We start from the raw sequence: 21,079 nt of genomic DNA on the forward strand, positions 1-21,079 counted from the left end.
GTATAAAGCTGGAATTTTTAATATTTTATGTAAAGTAAATCAATATTAACTGTAATGAATTGTGAAAAATTAAGGATGTATGTTGTAATCACTACAACAACTACAAAAATATAACGCAAAGGACAAATAAAGAGCCAATGGGAAAATTAAAATTGAATATCAACATATATTCAAATAATTAAAAATTTAAAAAAACAGAAAGCAAAAATAAAATTATAGGAGAAAATAAGAAATAAAATGATAGATGACTCAACCAAATCATTAATTATATTAGAAATTAATAGATAAACCATGTGAATATTCCTAATGACAGCGTTTCAAAATATATGAAGCAAAACTGACAAAATTAATTTAAAAATTAGACAACCCCATAGTATTATGAATCTTTTAACATCATCTCAGCAATCGATAAAATGAGACATAAAAACTAAAGCAAAAAAAAAAAAATGAAGATCAGAACATCCCTATCAAACTCACTGATATAACTGATATTTAAAGAACACTACACCCAACTACATCTGAATATACATTCAAGGCATATGGTAATTTTACAATGATAAACTATATACTGATATATAAAATGAATAAAAATACATTTTAAAAAACATATTCTCTGAATAGAGTGGAATTAAGCTAGAATAACTAATTGCCATAACCAAAACCTTCGAATAAGTAGATATTAAACAACATTCTTCTGAATGATCCACAAGTTAAAAAAGAAGTAGTAAGAATAATTAAAATGTTTTAAAATGAACAATTCATTTTAAAATGAATAATGAATATATACCATGTCCAAATTTCTGGAGTGCTGCTAAAGCAGTATACATAGGGAAAGTTTTAGTTTGAAATGTGTATATTACAAAAATTTAAATTTAGTGACCTGAGGTGTTACCTTAAGAAATTAGAATAAGAATAAAACATTAAATAAAAAATAAGTATAAATAAATTATCCAAATTTATCTAACCATATGATTAAAGTTAGTGAATTCTACTGTACATAAATTGTATTTCAATAAAGCTGGAGGAGAAAAACCAAAAATACTACACACTATAGAAAAATGAACAAATGTATAAAAAAGAAAATATACCCACAAAAATAGCTGCAATTTCATGACACATAAATACATTATTTTAGTATTTCACTTTATGCTTGTTAGGATTTTCAATGTTCACATATATTAACATATATAAACATTAATATGTATTTCTCTTCATAAAAATGTTATATTTACACAATATTTTAAAAGATATTTAATAGCAATGAACATTCAGTGAAAAAGTCTAAAATTACAGAAATAGATAAAGATAACTTTCCTATGATTTATTCCAGCTATCTGACAAATTAATTGAAATTAATAATTCAAAGATATGAGATGCATGGCATATGCTTCCTTTCTTTGTCAATCCTAGAAAACTAGAAAAAGTGTTGTTTGTTCACAATCCAATGTAATGCCTTTACTTGCTCAGCTTCATGAACGCTTAAAACAACAGATAATGCATCTCCCTTCAGCATTTGTTAATAAAAAATTTAAACTTTGTATATACTTAGTGCATTGTGCCTGTAGAATTATTGGTGTTGTGGTGTTTCAGGTAAAGTCTACTGAAAAACAAAATATTATTTTCTTCCATTGCCAGAATTGTCCATTTCACTAATTCTGCTTAATCTTTTAAGAGAGAGCATTGTCTGAGATGGCTGATGGTTGGCTCTCTTGACAAATGGCCATGTCCACACGGAGCTAATAAATTGAAAAATATTTGACTGTTCATTCACCACTCAAAAATCTCCCTGACAGCACCAAAACGCTATCAGAGGCCAAACAGGAATAGACATGGCTTTAATAAGCTGAGGGAGAATGCCATGATTCACATCCAAGGTCTTTTAGCAGTTTGTTTCTTCCTTTAACAAGGTACAGGACTTGAGCTACTCCTCTGGAATACCAAATGAGTGAGGATGGGTAGCCTGCTGCAACTGTCATCCGTGTGCTTAGGTGAAAGCTGAGCTCAGGTGTCTGGATAACTTTACACAGGACAACCAGCTGCAAGGCAGCCTACCTGGTAGAGGTCAAGTAATAGGCACCTTTAAATATCTCTTCCAAAGGAAGAAAAATCCCACATGATGCTGACCAGTCAAGGAGAAATAGCATCTATGTAAAAGTGTTCTTTGAACAAGCCCCTTTCCTAAGCCTGGGAGTCTTCCCACAGCAAAAGTAAAAGCTTGACAAAAGCAGCATGTTACAATCTGAGCCTTAAGATCTCATCTAAAATTTAATGTCTGGTTAAGAGAGTGGTTTAGGAATTTTAGTTTTTAGTTCTTTCAAGACAGAGATTCCTATTGGATCGGTATTCTTTGTTGCTGTAGCTTTATATTCATCCCACACTGTGTGGGAAATGTTTGTGAGCTGCATAGGTGGTTGAAATAAGGAGTCATCATATTAATGGGCTAGAAAAAAATAACTTGTGGTGAGCTTAAAATCCTTGACCTACAACTTTGTAGTCTTCAGTGAGATTCAAGTTTCTCTATCTACAGAATGGGTTGTGTTCATATTAAATCTATACATTGATCTTGAAGGGCTGTTGCAGAAATTAAAGATTTGGTGTAACATCTTTCTCAAATAGAAGACCCTCACTGTTGTTCCAATTTCCTCCTCCCTTTCTTTTTTCTCGGGAGAACAGATTCTAAGCCCCAGATAGTCAAGTTGGAATTCTTCTTCCTTGGTTTTATCATTTAGCCCCATTTTATGCTTTTGTCTTATCCACTTGATCTATATAATCTTTTATATTCCTTTTTATCCCATTTTTATCCTCCATTTCCACACACACACACACACAAACATCATCCCCCCCAAACAGACACACATCAACTTGTACCAACACACAAATCTGGAGAGGCTACGTGACTTACAACAGAAGTTCATCTTTCCCATTTTCTAGGTTGAAGCTTATCTTTGTCAAAAAAATACATGGAGAGTCCAGTTTTGACTAGTTCCCACAGTGTATGGCTTGTAATCAACTTACATAATAACCAGTTGCAACAGACTGTACCATTTTTCACATCTCTCCTATTCTACTTCCTGTATGATAATTATACTTCTCCCACCCTGCTTAACTCAGGGTGCTTTGACTAATGAAATTTAAAAAGAAATGATATATTTCACTTCTTGGCAGAGATTTTAATGCTTATACCATGTAGTTTTTTCCATCTTCCTTATTATTAAAAATGTTTTAGAAAATGACTGCTCTGTTAGCCTAGGTCCCCAAAAGAAGGTAATGATGATAACACAGATCAGGGGTCCCAGCCAACTTTCAATGAAGTATGTTATGAACAAGAAATAAATATTTCTAAGCCAATGAGATTTGGGATATTCTTTATTACTACAGCTTAACCTACCTTCTCAGGACTAGTATACTACTCCAGCCCGAACTACAACTAGGTCCTTTATTTTAAGTATTTAGACTTCAGCTTTGTTTTCTGTTCTGTAATATAATTCTTATAAACCTTTCTAATACTACAGTAATTTCATTCAACTGGATCAGTTTTATACATTCCAGTCCCACATTAAAAACCTGTAGCTCTGTCCTTGATTATAATTTCTTGGATTTCTATATCACACTTGCCCTGGGTTTCCCAACAATATAATCCTCCCATCTGTTGCAAAACCCATTTATTCATCGTGGGTACCTTAATGATGATTGCCTTCATGAACTGTGACCTGATAATACCACCCTGTCCTTGTGCAACAGGCTTGATATCCCCAGCCTTAGTGTGTTTTTTCAGCATCATGACCTGGATGTAGTCCCCTTACTGTCTATTCATCCCCTGTTGCTGTGGCAAGATTTGGTTTCTGTGTTACTCTCAGTCTATAAAATGAGTAATTTTCATTAAATCACACTTTGATCAATAATGGAATACCCAGTCTGTGAGTTACTGACTTTGTGACATTATCATTTTGAGCTTTACTTCTGACACATCTTATGATTTTTGTGAGCGTTTAATAAAACATGTTGCCAAAGATATTTTGACTAATTGCATGTGCCAAGTTCATTTATCTATAGGAACTGGGAAAAGGATTCAGAAAAGTAAACCTAGATTTTTTACCACTTCTATATGTATGCACATGCACACATACATTCATTGCTTAGAGCTAAGTGAATTGCCTTGTACATATTTTTCCTAGATCCTGTGGTTGGTAAGAAATGAATCATTCCATTTTGGGGGGAAAGAATACTGCTTCCTGAATAACTTTCAGAATTTTACAATCCACTCAACGAATAAAATGTCTGCAGAGTGCCCAAATACCATTATACTCCAGTAATCTGCAGTAGTGCCCTCTCTGCTGACACTTAGAATTTTTTAAAAATGTAGCCTATTAGGATACCATATTAATATTCCAATATAGTAATCATCTATTCTTACCACCATTTAAACTGCTGAAAAAATCATCAGCTTTATGGTGGTAAGGCAGGTATCAAGAAAGCCTGGGTCAATGTTTTAGTGGATTCCTGACATTTTGGCTCTGTCCACACCTCTCAGTCCAATTCTGCCTACTCTCACACTTAATGCCTATTATGGACTGAATGTTTGTATCTCCCCAAAATTTACGTGTTGAACCTTAACTCCCAGTGTGATAATATTTGGAGATAGGTCCTTTAGAAGCTGAGTAGGTCATGCAGGCTCCACCCTCATAAATGGGAAATGTGCCCTTTTTAAAGAGACCCCAGAGAGATGCCCTGCCCCTTCCTCCACATAAGGATACAAAGAGAAGATGGAAATCTGTGAACCAGGTAGTGAGACCTCACCAGACACTGAATCTGCCTTGATCATGGACTTCCCAAGCTTCCAGACCTATTGGAAATACATCTCACCCAGTCTATGATATTTTTGTTATAGCAGTCTGAACAGGCTAAGACAATGCCCTATCACAGGTTTGCCCACAGGCTCTAGTTCAATTCTTTTATCAGTAAAATCACCTACCCTCAGCCCCCTTCTAGAGACTAACAAGTCTTCCAGACTCATATTCACCCACACCAACCACAGGGGCAGCTCCTCATGATTAAGCACATCAATCATGGCAGTCACACTACCCACTGGCATGCTCCTCCTAGTATGAAACAGGGAAAATGCTTTAGTGAGGAGATGACCCCGAAGTTTAGGAAAATGTCAACCAATTTCCTTCATAAAAAACGCATAACCCCGGACTTCCCTGGTGGCGCAGTGGTTGAGAGTCCGCCTACTGATGCAGGAGACACGGGTTCGTGCCCTGGTCCGAGAAGATCCCACATGCCGCGGAGTGGCTAGGCCCGTGAGCCATGGCCGCTGAGCCTGCGCATCCGGAGGCTGTGCTCCGCAACGGGAGAGGCCACAACAGTGAGAGGCCCGCGTACCGCAAAAAAAAAAAAAACCACATAACCCTAAGGCTCAGAGATCAACACAGGTGTACATTATCATATAGAAAGTCATTGGGAGAAAACTGGTCAAGTCATATTGCCTTGAGCACTTACAAAGAAACTGTTTGTTTTTATACAATGGGAAAGGTTAAAGCAAAGGAATAGATGCTTATAGCCTTCTACCTCAAGCAACAAACTATCTGGAGAAGATTAGGAGGGAGACAAAATGGTAGCAGAGCTCAGAAGGAGATAAATAATGATATATATTTTTTTAGGGTGAAAATTGATAATTGTTGAGGATTATTAAGGAGAGAGCTCATAAGAACCAGTGGTAGACTGGTTAGAAAAGAATAAGTCTTCTAGATCCCAGGCCACATTTTCCACCTCCCTTCCCCATCCACTTCACTGCCAGGATCACTATTTCTTAATTAATTTAACCCACTGCAGAAATGTCATTGTGGGATGATGATTGACAGAAAGATGCCAAGAGAAGCATAGAATATGGAGCTTGATGGTAAAGACACTTTGACTTTGAACATGCAGCATGCTTCCCATTTCTCCCCCAAATCACTATGGCAATTTATTATTGTCCTTCATAGAACCACCTTTAAGAAATGAGGGTTTAACTAAGCCTGAGAAACATCCTCTATATCATCCTCTTTAAGCTGTTAAATAGTCCTAAAACTTAATTGTTACTGGAGACTCTGGCAATGAACCCAGCCCATTTCTGAGGGGTTTACTGTCAAGGCTGGTGACTGAGGCATCATCTTGGGCATGCCTGGACTTGGTTATTAGATAATGTCTAGGCTCCAGCTGTTCCCAAAAGTGCATTCAATCAGCCCATTCCCTTGATGTTCTTCAATCTGAAAGGTAATGATACTGAGATTGCTCTAAGGACAATGAGCTGACATTTATTTCCTTATATCTTTGTCCTAGAAAAATACCATGTCTTGATTTAATCTTATTTATAATTCCAAAATGAGTTAAATGTCATGACTGAAAAAAAGTTAAAAAGTGATTTTAGAATAAAATTTATGTCAGTAGACATGGGCCATGGCTAGGATCAGAGCAACCTGTCAAAAGGAGGCAAGAAGAGATCTAGTTTAGCAATTTCCTTCCTTGAGTGTGTGTGTATGTATGTGTGTGTGTGAGAGAGAAGATTCTTCCAAGAATTTAGGAGTACCTCTATACTCATAGAAGTAGCCATACTTTGGATTATGTACCATGTGGAGAGCACAAACTCTTTGTTAGGCCAGAAAAGGTCTATTCCAATGTCTTCCTATACTTCCTGAGCAACACCCACCCAACCCCTTTTATCTATCCTTGTCTGGGCCTTAGAGAGTTACTATATATTTCCAGAGTAAGTCAGATCACTGTAGCAGAAAAATCAGTAATAAAAATTATTATTTTTTTGCATTGCTACTGTGGTGGTAAAACTTAAAAGCACAAGTAATTTAAAAGATGAAGAAGTTATTTCTGGTTTCAGCTCCCACACATAAAAAGTGTAGAAGTTGTTACCCCTAACCTTACAATAAGAAATAGCAAGACAAAGTGAAAATCAATTATTTTTTTAAAGAACTGTCAGAGAAAAGAGAAAAATCAATTATTTTTTAAGAAATGTCAGAGAAAAGACATCACAGGGCAAACCATTACCCCAAAATCTAAAGAGTCAAGCACATCCAGAGAGTTACAGTACCTGAGATTCACCTACCTGATGCCATAAACAAATAGGAACAACTTCTATTAGAAGTGGTGGAGACTGAGTGAGGACTGGCATGAGAGTAAGAATCTGCTGGGCACCAGAGTCATACGGGGCTCCTCACACTGTCAAGTGCTTTACTTCAGGATTCTCACCAGGTTCTCACAGGTAGGATCCAGAAAAACTCCCCACATGAACCTGAAATGGTATGGGAAGAGTAGCCATTGTAAACTCCCACCCAGACCATTCTTTCTATCAAAGGCTTAGTTTCCAGAAGGCCGCTAGACAGAAGTTTAATTAATTTGAACCAGAGGGCAATTCTGAAATCTTTTTTCAGTTGGAGGAAGGGAACTCTGTTCCACTTCAGCCACCTCCACCATTTCTGTCTCACCTAAGGAAAAATAAATAAATAAAAGCCACAGTCAACAGGGAAGAGGATTCAAAAAAGCAGACTGAGAATGCTGTATCCAGAGAAAGAACTAGAGGACAGGGAAGAAAAGGAGCTGCCAAGGTGTCCTTCAAGAGATAAATGGATAACCAAAGTGTAATCTATCCATCCATACTGTGAAAACTATTCAGTGAAGTAGAAGAAAAAGCCATCAAACTACTCAAATACATAGATGACTCAAATACATATCGCTAAATGTAAGAAGCCAGAATGAGAAGATCGTATACCATATGATTCGATTATATGACATTTTGGGGAAGGTAAAACTAGAGAGCTGTAAAATAGATCAGTGATTGCCACAAGTTTAGGGAGTGGAGAGGATAAAATAGGTTAACACAAGACATTTTTTAGAAGCAGAAACTAACCATGAAACTAAACATGAAACTCTTCTCTGTGGTACTGCAGTGGTGAATACATGACACAATCCGTTTTTCAAAATCCATAGATCTTTATAGCATAAAGAGTGAGGCCTAATGCATGTTAAAAAAAAAATCTTAATTCAAATAGAAGGGAGGTCAGCAAGATGGCAGAATAGTTATAAGTTTCCTGTACTCCAAGTGAGCCCAAATCCAATCACACTGAAACTAGGTAGGATAATTTCTGATACTTTCTCTTGCCAGAGCCCAGCATGGCAGAGGGTGATTTGGAGGAAATTCTAACTCTCATCTTCCCCCTGGGGAAGAAAAGGAGTAGAACATATAACCAACATCCTGACTTTTAGGGGTGCTGCCTGATCAAACAGTCTCTGTCTTGCCTGAATCCAAGTGCTGACAAAGGATGCATATCGGAGAAAGGCTTGAGAGGTCTCCAAAATCTCTAGCTGGTCTAAATGAAAAAGTCCTCCCTATGTGAAACTAGACCACAAATTCTGGAAGAGTTAGATGATTCTTCAAATGCTGAAATCCCAACCCAAAAAACAATAAGACACACACAGGAACAGGGAAACATGGCCCTTTTAAAGAAACAAATTACATTTTTAGAAACTGACTATAAAAGAACAGAGACTACATGAATTGTCAGAAAAAGAGTTCAAAATTACTGTCATAAGGATGCTCAATGAATTAAAACAGTAAAAATAGACAATTAAATAAAATCAGAAAACAATACATGAACAAAATGAGAATATCAACAAAAGATACAAACTGTGAATAAGAACCAAACAGAAATTCTGGAACTGAAAAATACAATAACTGAATTGAAAATTTACTAGAGGGACTTAATAGAAGACTTGACCAGGCAGCACTGGACCAACCCTACAAGAAATGCTGAGTGAGTCATACAAGTTGAAGCAAAAACATGATAAACAGCAACACAAAACCATGCAAAAATATAAAACACTCTGGTAAAAGTAAATACATAGAAAAATATAGAATCTGGTACTAATGTAATGTAGTTGTGCAAATCACTTTTAAATCCGGTGTAGAATTTTTTTTAAAGCTAAAAATAATAATTGTAAATCTATATTAAGGGCTACACAATGTAAAAAGAGTTAATTTGTGTCACAACCACATAAAGTAAGGGGGCAAAGATATAAAGGAGAAGTTTTCATACAAAATTTAAGTTGCGATCAGTTTAAAATAGATTGTTATAACTATAAGATATTTTATGTAATTGCTTTGGGAACCACAGAGAAAATATCTATAGAATTTACACAAAGGGAAAGAGATGGGAATCAAAACATGTCACTATAAAAGATCAACAAAAGACAAAAGAAGACAGGAAAGGGAAAAAGAATGAACAAAAAAGCAACAAGACATACAGAAAACAATTAATAAAATGGCAATAGTAAATCCTTTCCTACCACTGATTTTCTTAAATGTAAATGCATTAAATGTACCAATTAAAAGACATAGATTGGCTAAATAGATTTAAAAAAAAACCAAGATCCAGCTATATGCTGTCTGTAAGAGACTTGCCTTAGATCTAAGGACACACTGGCTAAAGATGGAAAAATACATTTCAGGCAAACAGGAAATTAAGAGAGCAAGATTGGCTATATTTATATCAGATAAGATAGAATTTGACAAAAACTGTCACAAGAGACAAAGAAGGACATATAATTCCATAAAGGTCAGCTCACCAGGAAGGTGTATCTATGAAATATATATATCTAATATTAGAGAACTCAAATATATAAAGCAAACATTAAAAATAACTAAAGTGGGGCTTCCCTGGCGGCACAGTGGTTGAGAGTCCGCCTGCCGATGCAGGGGACATGGGTTCGTGCCCCAGTCTGGGAAGATCCCACATGCCGCAGAGTGGCTGGGCCACATGAGCCATGGCTGCTGAGCCTGCGCGTCTGGAGCCTGTACTCTGCAATGGGAGAGGCCACAACAATGAGAGGCCAGCGTATCGCAAAAAAAAAAAAAAAAAATCTAAAGTGAGAAATAGCAACACAATAATAGTAGGGAACTTTAGTGCCCTACTTTCAGGTATGGATAGTACAACTAGACTGAAGATCAATAAGCAAACATAGTACTTGCAAAACACTATAGACCAGTTTGAACTAACAGACATATAAAGAACACTCCACCCAACAATAGCAGAACACACATTCTTCTCAAATGCACATGGAATATTCTCCAAGATAGATCACATGTTGGGCCACGAATTAAGTCTTTACATTTCAGAAGATTGAAATCAAGCAAAGTATATTTTCTGGCTATAATGGAATGAAACTAGCAATTAACAGCAGAAGGAAAACCCACAAATATGTGGCAATTAAACAATTCATTCTTAAATAACTAATGAGTCATAGAAGAATTTACAAGGGAATTTAGAAAATTATCTCAAGACAAATGAAAAAAAAAAACACAGCGTAAAAAAATTTATGAGCTACAGCAAAAGCAGTAAAAAGAGTTTATAGCAGTAAATGCTTACATTAAAAAAACACAAAGATCTCACATCAATTACCTAACTTTACACTTCAAAAAACTAAACGAGAAAAACAAAGTGAAACCAAAGTTAGCAGAAGGAAGAAAATAATAATGATTAAAACACAGCTAATGAAATAGATAATAGAAAACTGAGAGAAAAAATCAGCAAAATCAATAGTTTGTTTTTTGAAAAGATAAAATTAACAAAATTTTTCCTAGACTAAAAAAAAAAAAAGAGAGAGGATATTCAAATAGTCAAAATTAGAAATGAAAGAGACATTACAACTGATGTCACAGAAAAAAAAAGAAAGATTATGAGACTACTATGAACAATTATACCCCCAACAAATTGGTTAATGTAAAAGAAATGGATACATTCTTAGAAACATAGAACTGACCAAGACTGGATCATGAAGAAATAAAAAATCCCAACAGATCTATAACTAGTGAAGAGATTTAAGCAGTAATCAAACCTTCTGACAAAGACAAGCCAGATGGCTTCACTGTAGAATTCTACTATTAAAGAAGAATTATTTAGAGAAGAATTAACACCAGTCTTCCTCACACCCTTCCAAAGTATCAAACAGGAAGGAACACTTTCAAACTCATCCTGAAAATGGCAGGGAATGTTTAGATTACATGTACTAGGTGCTAGTAACATTATTTTGCTAGGAGTAAACTACTTAGAGACTAAGAAATTACTTGGATTTCTAAATTGTATGCGTGTGACCCTGATGTTCTGATGTGGTCTTCAGATATATGGAAATTTGGAAGTGGGATACATGTGTAATTTAAGGTTAAATTACTCTATCTTTGGAAGTACTATACTGGCCATAATAGATGCAGGGAAAAACACATTCAGGCTGAAATTACTGAAGGACACTAGCTTCCACCAAGATATTATACTTACATACTGAGACAGAGCTGAGTAAAAAGTTGGGGAGGAGATTTTTGAACTGTAAATTTTTTTGGATTTTAATTTTCTGGATAGGGGATGGACTTCCTCTTTACACTTTAATTTTGCTGGGATTTTGGGCTGTTTCTGTATTACAGGTAAAATATTTGTGTTATGTTGTCATATGGAGCTCACCGTATAGCTCTCCTCAGCACAAATTTGAAGTGAACAATAGTGTGCTAAGTGATTATTTGACCTGGCTTACAGCTTAAGCTTGGAATTAATTTAAATGTTGCCTCTCTGGCATAGGTCACATTTTCCCATCTCCCTAGTTGAAAAAAAATTTAAAGTGGGTAAGTGACACACTCTAAAGAGGGAAAGCAGCCTCACTCCTTCAGTGGTCAGCTACCGCTCTGACTGATCATAGACTTAAATAGTGAAACCAGTGAGTTAAGAGAGAAGAAACTAACAAAATAAGGTAGCATATAAAGATGAGCTTTTGAAAGCCTACTTGGGTTCAAACCTTTTCATTCCTATTCACCAGCTGTGTGACTGTAAATCACTTAATCTTGGTAAATTACATTTTATCATCTTTAAGATAATGATATATATCAGCACTTACCCCAAAGTATCATTATAAGTGTATAATATATGAAAAGTATTAATCCTAGTGTCTGTTACATAGTAAGTTTCAATAGAATCAGCTGCCATTGCCATTCTTATCTTTAAGCACAGCATACAGTCATGCATTTTACTCCTCTTCTGCTCATGTCTTGTCTTGCTTTCCTTACATCCAAATCATCCCGACTAATCTTCTGCATGGCACATTCATGATTTTCTGTTTTCTCCTGTTCCTCCTCTCCTTCAAAGTTTGCAAGCTCTATATGTCTGTGTTTTTGTAGGAAAATAGGCCCTCTGTGAGTGTAAATTCCTAACCTCTCCCCTCCTCCATACCCCTTTTACCTCACCATATGGCTCATCCCTTCCATACCCAGCAGGTCATTAATTACTGGATAAGGGTTTTGCCATGCTAACCTACCCCTCAGATAAATTTAATAAAATATTAATGCTAAAGCTACTAAAAAATTACAGACTGTGTGTGATCTTCCTTAGAATTATGCAACAATAACTCTGACAGTAAAGCATTGTTGCCCAAATAAACTGTTAAACGGTGTGAGAGCTCAAGGAAGTGGCTGTACCAGGGTGTACATTCTTCTCATCCCTCCCTTTTAATTATTTGTCAAGCAATGCCCTTAGCACCCAGGTCTGGCTGGTTGAAAAACATGTGGCGGGAACTTTAAGGATTTATTTCTTCTTGTAAGTCTTGAGGACAGCATCTGAGCAAGCTCAGTTTGAAGGCTGGGAGAATCATCTGATCTTCCCACCCTTCTGTGTGCTCTTTGATTCTACAGGTGAGAAAACTGAATCCCAGAAGCATAGTGACTTGTCTAAAACTTTGTATTCGGCAGTATATTAAGCAGTTTCATGAACTCATCTATTTCCCTCTTTATTCTTTAGTTTCCTCAAATGTTTCTCCTAGGCATTTTGTCTTCAACAGCTTGCTTTTATGCTCCCAAATTGTAGCTGCCCCAAGCATATCAAATGCTGAAATGCTCATTCATAACCACCTTTTCTTTCTTACCGTGTTTTCTGTTGCATGCTTCCTCTTCTATTTCTTCTGAAAACCCCAGCCCAGACCTCCTTTATCAACACAAACACTCAAGCATATATTTCATATTTATCATTGTTGGTTTCTATGCCTTTATTTCTAAGCATCTTAGGTACTCTTTGATGAAAGTCTCATGTCTTTTTGAAGGAGATTATCTAAATTAAGAAATTCAGATTTCTTACCTATAAATAAATCGCATATAAATCTAGATGGTGCACAGAATGATAAAGTGAACATTCAACTACTTAGTACTAGCTTAGAGGACAGAACATTAGGAACATTTTAAAGCTCCTGAATACATCTCTCTGCGAGAATATATCTCCCTTATCCCCAAATTTAATCTCTAGTCCTAATTGTGTGTTTAATATTTCCTTGTTTTTCATTGTAGTTTCACTATAGATATCTATCATTGATGATTTGAAGGGGATCAGACTGAAAAGGCCCCTGTCTTTTTTGTTGTTTTACTGTTAATTTTCAGCACAAAGCCTGAGAAAGTAGAAATAGTGCTTTTTGTTTGTCGTTTTGTTTTTATTATTATTTGAATAAGCAAAAGAATGCATTATCTGACTGAATATCCATAGCTGTCCTGTGAGGTGCCTGAGAAGGACCAGAATGCTCTCCATCTGATGGATGGGGCACCTGAGGCTCTGAGAAGCTTTGCTGATGCAGTTTTACCCTTGGCTGGATAGACAGGGGATCAGAGACATTTCATTCCTGATTCCTTCTCCATGGTCACTGGCAGCACAATAGGCACCTTGTGATGTCACTTTGGTTTTACTACAGTAAAAACTATTTTTGAGATTTCTCGAAGCTTGACCACTTCCCCATTACAATAAGAGGAGAAACCCAGATGTCAAAATCCTGAGCTTTGAGCTGGGTTCTTGACAGTTCCACTGGGAACAAATTTATTCAAATAAAATGGTCCAACAAGGCCATGAGGAGTGTGGTGTTGACAATGTAAATAAATAAAAATGATATTTTCTCTCAGTCCAGTGACTTTATAATAATTTTTATTAGAAAATATTGAATTATTTCTGGAGCTTTTAGCAAGGGTAAATCATTTTATTTTTCTGATTCAGAAGCTACTTTTTTTTCTGTCACTGTAATGATACCTATGTGAATTCATTCACCTTACGTTTTTTTTTTTTTTTTTTTTTTTTTTTTTTTTTTTTTTTTTTTTTTGCGGTATGCGGGCTTCTCACTGTTGTGGCCTCTCCCATTGTGGAGCGCAGGCTCCGGACGCGCAGGCTCAGCGGCCATGGCTCACGGGCCCAGCCGCTCCGCGGCATGTGGGATCTTCCCAGACCGGGGCACGAACCCGCATCCCCTGCATCGGCAGGCGGACTCTCAACCACTGCGCCACCAGGGAAGCCCCACCTTACGTTTTGTCAAAATACTTTGAAAGTGTTGCCAAAAAGCTGCCTCCTTTAATAAAGCAGCTTATTCTGGTGAAACGGTTTTTCCTCATGACTGCTTTGTCTCCTTCTCCTTCTGCTCCCTGGAAATCTTATCTTTCTCTAGATTTAAGGATTTAAGTTTCTTTTTAACTCTATGCTTCTAAAAGTAATTCACAGCACACTGGATTTAAATATCTTCTTGGGACAACTGTTTTGAATTCAACTTAATGGAATTTATTATTTCCCTTGAGAAATTTTATCTTCCTCCAAGTGCTTAAATTATTTTTTCTCTGTATTACATATATTTAATGCTTTATATTCCCAAAGGATTAAAGCACTTTTTACTCATGGCAAAAAATAATTAAGGAAAAAAGTGCAACTGGCTGGTAATTCTTGATGCAGCCTTTCCCTACTTCACATAAAATGATGATGAAAACAGAAAAATATGAAGTTATCCATGTGTTTCTAGAAATTAAGACTTTTTCACTAACTGAACAACAATGGATTACCACTGAGGAATTCCATCTGTAGCCTATCTGTGCAGAGCCATAAGAAAGAATTTGTCTGGTCTGCAAGAAGGTAAGAGGTTTCATCCTTTCTCCACGATTCCACATGCTCACAAATGCAAGATCCCGCTGAACAGAAAACACAGCGGCTGTAACTCTGCTGTAAGGCTGTTCCTCTGTGAGGTGGACAGCGTGCTGTTCTCCCCAAGCATCTCTGAGTATCTCTTTATACACATCCATGTTGCGACCATGAAATCCGAAAACAAATCAAGCGGAGCAGTGGGAGATGGGAGCTGGGAGCTGCAAAATGGATACTTCGATACACAGACTCTATCATTACTGTGTGGCAAAATAGTATAGACAGAACGAACCTCAGATCCTGCAAAAAGTTTTACTTTTTATGTGTTTAAAGTGGATTCAGAAAGCCAGAGAACTAAACACAAGAGGTAGCAGACATTTCTCCTCGATTCAACAGAACTGCATATTATGGAAAATTAAAATCTGCTTAGATGCAGAAGAAAGGATTTCATTAATGGGCTAATTGACCTTCTCTAGATATGTAAGGGGGAGTTGACCATCTCCCAAACGAACCGTATAAACAAAGGCAATTCACTCATCACGTATCAAAGGGAAAATATCCAGGTTTATTAGTTATCTTTCAACAATGATTAACAAAAACCTTTGACAAATACATAATGTATCTATTTACTAAGCCAATATTGTGCCAATATTTTTTCTTGGCCCTGGGGATGTCTTTAGCGAGAGGGAGGAAAAATAAAAAAGATAAGAAAGTTAAAAAACAGCCATCAAAGATAGACGATTAAGAAAAGGTGACTTAAAGTAAAACTTTAAAAACATAGAGAAGAATAAGATCTTCATTAAAGAAATAAGATCTTCATTAAAGACAACAAATAAAAGGTATAGTATGGCTCTCTTCTCAATTATTCCTTCCGGTGCTCTTTTGCTCCACTTATTGCTATCATTTTTCTAGCAAGTTGTTCCCATGGAAAATTGTCCCCTCTCTCATTTCTAACAGAAGTGTTTACCTCATCAACACTCTCTCAAGACCATCAACTGGTGCTTATCTCCATCCAAAATCAACAGGGAAAAGCCTCTGCTCCTGTAATTAGCTTTTGAAGAGGGTTTCTTTCAGCAGAGTTTTTGGAATCTTAGCAACAAAGGGAAGATTTCTCTTATACTACAGTTTCTTTAGAGTACATAAGTTCTTTGGGAAGGGAATTTGTTATGGGTTGAATTGTATCCTCCCCCAAAAGAGATGTTAGAATCCTAACCCCTAGTACTTAAGAAAGTGACTTCATTTGGAAACAGGATTGTTGCAGATGTAATTATTCAGTTGGCCAAAAAGTTCGTTCGGATTTTTCTGTAAGATCTTATGGAACTCATCATAACTGAGTTCATACTGGAGTAGGATGGGCCCTTAATTGAATATAATTGGTATCTTTGTGAGAAGAGGAGCAAGACACAGGGAAGATGGTGGTTTGAAACACAAGGAGAATGCCATGTGAAGATGGATACAGAGACTGGAGTGATGTATCTACACACCAAGGATTGTCAACCATCACCAGAACTAGGAGAGAGGCATGGAACAGAGTCTCCTCAGAACTCTCAGAAGAAACCAATTTTGCTGACACCTTGATTTCAGACTTCTGGCCTCTAGAACTATGAGAGAATAAATTTCTGTTTTTATAAGCCATTCAGTTTGTGGTACTTTGTTATAGCAGCCCTAGGAAACTGATATATGATCTATACCTAGAACGATGGCTTTCTCCTACCTGAAGTCCCTAGTGATCAGTCTACACTATTTCCAAGTTTCTTTTTCACAGTAATCTTTCAAGGACTCCAGTGTCCTTTCTTCTAATATTTTCTCCTGAAGATAGTCTTAGCCATGGACAAGAATCAAGTTCTACACAATAAGAACACAGACCTCACTGAAAATTATGCATTATTTGGGCAAAAATTTCAGTATTCAGTACAATAAGAAGCTACAATGACCAGAGCACACATATGTCTGCAGTATAGACATGCTTATCCTCACTCAGCAGTTTAACTCAGACACATCCCTGATGCAACCAAAATATTTATTACATATATATATTCTTAAAATATGTATGCATATAATATGCATAACACTTTTAATCTTTATATATTTTCACAGTAATAAATATTCAGAGATAATATCTTTTCATTTCTATGTTTTCCATAGAAAAAGAAAATAATAATAACCAAACATCCCAAAAGTAAGAGAAAGATTCATGGTTTCACCTGTAAGGTTTTTACAAATTTTTTTTTTTTTACTTCTAAATTTAGTTTTGAATCAGTGTTCAGTTTGCTTATGTATCCCAAACATAAAAGGATAATCTTGTCCTTTTTAACTTAAAGTGATGTCTAAAACTGTGATCATTTTAAAAGTTACAGGTCATTTCCCAAAAAGTTATCTCAGTTGAAATTTGAGAGAGCACACTGACACTGTAAACTATAAGAATTCCTTTTAACTGCAAAAAGGGAGAAATTCTGGCTGCAGGGCTGCAGATGCCAGTCTTGGGCTAGGTGATGAAAGAAATCTCTTTTACTAAATTTGTAACCTAATGACTTTTATTTCTATCCTGGATCTTTCTTTGTTTTAGCCCCATCTCTTGTTCTTTCTCATCTAATTCATTCCATATAAGCCAATGTTACTTATTATCATTTCCATCACAAATTCATGGACACAAACAGAAGCCCAACAGTATATTCTTGCATCTACAAGTAACTTGTAAAAGTTAGGTTGCATGTGGGGAAAAAAATGCAACATTATACTAAAAAGTAGTCTTCAGTTTTAAAAGATGTGTGTGTGTGTGTGTGTGTGTGTGTGTGTGTGTGTGTGTGTGTGTGTTGAAATATCTTATTTACCATACCAGGGAGTTTCCATTTTATCTTGAAGGCACTAACTATTCATTAAGGATTTTGTAATAAAAAATGAAAATATCAGGTTTCTAGCTCTGAAAGAGCCTTTGGCTAATGATGATAATAGAGAGTATGAATTGAAGACAGGTGATTCTAGCTGTTAGCTGTGAAAACTGTGATTAGGTTCAAGGTAAATATTACACTGGACAAGGTTAAACAGGCAAAGAAGATATTATTCAAATTACTGCAGTTGGGGAAATAGATTCAACTAAACCACACTGAAACAAAAAATGAGAGGGCTTTTAAGTAATGGGGTGAGCTAGTAAAAAAGTACAGGTGGACTTTAGGGTGATGGTTGATCAATGGACTATATTGAGCTCCTTGCATTATTCCTGAGTGTCTAATGTTTTTCTCTGTGCTAAGGCCATCTGTATCTGCTAACCAGTGGGAATAAAGTGGAATTCAAAAATAATTGATTAAAAGAAAGCATAGAGAGAATAAAAATGACATTAAAAAATTTAAAAAAATGGTAAGAAAATAGATCTAAACTCAAATATATTGGTTTTACATTTAATGTGAATGGTTAAAAACCCTCCAGTTAAATGGCAGATATTGCCAACTTGGCTAAAAAGCAAAATGTCCACCATGTACTGTGGATATAAAATTGGCTTTAAATATAAAGCTCAAATAGGCTAAAAGCAAATGGATGAAAAATAAATAACATGCAAACACTAATTATAAGAAAGTTGGAGTTACTGTATTAATATCAGGCAAAGTAGCCTACAGAACGAGAATTATCATCAGGGAAAAAGAGTTTTATTTCATAAGGACAAAGGTGTCCAGAAGACATAAAATTCTTAAATGCCAATATTAAAGCCCCAAAATAGACTTTTAAAACACATGAGGTGAAAACCTGATAGAAGTGACAGGAAAAATAGAAAAACTCACAATTATAGCTGAAGATTTCAACACTCCTCTCTCAGTAATTGATAGAAGTAATCATAAAACCAATAGATACATAGAGGACTCTCAGATATCTAATTAATATTGAGTACGCCTGCCCAACAAAAGAGGAATACACATTCTTTTCAATTGTATGAGGAACATTCACCAAGTTAGACCATATGCTAACCTCTAAAATGAGTCTTAATTAATTTCCAAAAATTGAAATTACACAGAGGATGTTTTTTGACAACAGAGGATGTTAATTCTGAAAACAGAATTAAATTAGAAATAAGTTACAAAGAGATATCTGGAGAAACCTCAAATAATTGTAATTAAGCAAAACTCACCTATATAATCATGGTTCAAATAAGAAATAACACATTTAAGTTAAATTATGCTTTGAACATCAAAGAATAATATATCAAAATGTGTATAAGTTACAATATATAGTTGAGAAAATGTGGTATTGGCATAATGATAAGACTCATGTTACAGAAGAGAGGGTCTGGGAATAAACTCACATATACAGTTGCTTGACTTTTTAAAAGGGCACCAAGGTAATTCAATGGGTAAAAAACAGATTTTTCAACAAATAGTTGAAAGCAACAATTGGATATACAAATGGGGAAAAATTGACCTTTATCTCATGGTACATATAAAATTTAATCCTAAACAGTTTCAAGGTCAAAATGTAAAAGCTACATCTCTGAAACTTCCAAAATAAGACATAGGAGGAAAATTTTTTCTACTTGAAAGTAGACAAAAGATTTTGTAGGTCACAAAAAAAGCATGACATAAAATAAATATATTGGTAAATCATACTTCATCAAACTTAAAACACCTGATCTTCCAAAGACTCTATTAAGAAAATACCCAGTTTACAGTTTATTTGCTAAATCTTACACTTACGATTTATGCACTTTTCTGTGTGTTTCCTCATTATACTTCCAAAAACTACACTTTAATAAGGAGTATTTTTATTTTATCTTCAATGGTTAACAATTATCTAGAACAAATATTATTTTAAAATCTTACATTAATTCTACATCTTGTCATGTCTGTGGTTACATTATCACTAATTTTTCCAACAATCTTAAAATTTTTCATAATCAAAATGTGTATGAAGATCATGTAGTAACATAATGAATTCAATGAAATATTAAGAAAAATAATATTTAAAATGATTTCTGTACTATTATTACCATCTGCATAAAAACAAAAGAAGTATATTAAAAAGATCTGGGGCTTCCCTGGTGGCGCAGTGGTTGAGAGTCTGCCTGCCAATGCAGGACACACAGGTTTGAGCCCTAGTCTGGGAAGATCCCACATGCCACAGAGCAGCTGGCCCCGTGGGCCACAATTACTGAGCCTGCGCGTCTGGAGCCTGTGCTCCGCAACGAGAGGCTGCGATAGTGAGAGGCCCACGCACCATGATGAGGAGTGGCTCCCATTTGCCACAACTAGAGAAAGCCCTCGCACAGAAACGAAGACCCAACACAGCCATAAATAAATAAATAAAATTTAAAAAAAAAAGATCTAAAAAAAAATACCATCAGTTATTTTTCTGTGATGGTAGGAAACTGGTTTTTTTTTTTAAAGTCCTGTTAATTTTTGTTTTTACTACAGTTCATGTAACTAGTATGTACTTCATTTGACATATTCAAAAATAATTAATGAGCATCATAATTATGATAGTTCAGATCAACTCCAGATCATTAAGAAAAAAAACCCTGTGCATTTTAGAGAGGATAATCTTAGGGTTCTCAGACAAACAAGAGACTCCTGGTAGTGTAACAGAGAAGAACAAACCTGACTCCATATTGGATCTATTCCTTTAGCTCTAACCCTTGTGTTCTGTTCCCTGTGCTTAGTCTAGCTGGTTCTGCACCTTTGTGAAAGAACGTTGCCTATAGCCTGAAATATAAGGAATAGCCCATTCTCAAGGCTCTGACCTTTAAAGGTACAACACTTTTCCATTCATATAGAGACAAAAAGTTGCAAAACACAGAAAAACATCTATCTTTTTGGAGGTTTATAAAAGAACTGTAAACAGACTTACACTGATAGCTGCAAGAATAAAGGATGCCAATAGCAAGAAGTTTGCAACAACCAGCCATCCCCCCACCCCTTTCAGTATAAAAGAAGCTTGAATTCTAACTCATATAAGATGGTTCTTTGGGACACTAGTCGATCATTTCTCACACTGCTGGCTTTCCAAGTAAAGTCATGATTCCTTGTACCAACAACTCGTCTCTCAATTTACAAGCCTGACCTGCAGCCAGCAGTAGGAGCTTGGACTCAGTAACAGTAGCAAATGAAGAATCAAGCATAAGCAGAGTTGCATGTTACTAACAG

The sequence above is a fragment of the Hyperoodon ampullatus genome, assembly GCF_949752795.1.
Source record: "Hyperoodon ampullatus genome assembly, chromosome: 1".
Classification (NCBI taxonomy): domain Eukaryota; kingdom Metazoa; phylum Chordata; class Mammalia; order Artiodactyla; family Ziphiidae; genus Hyperoodon; species Hyperoodon ampullatus.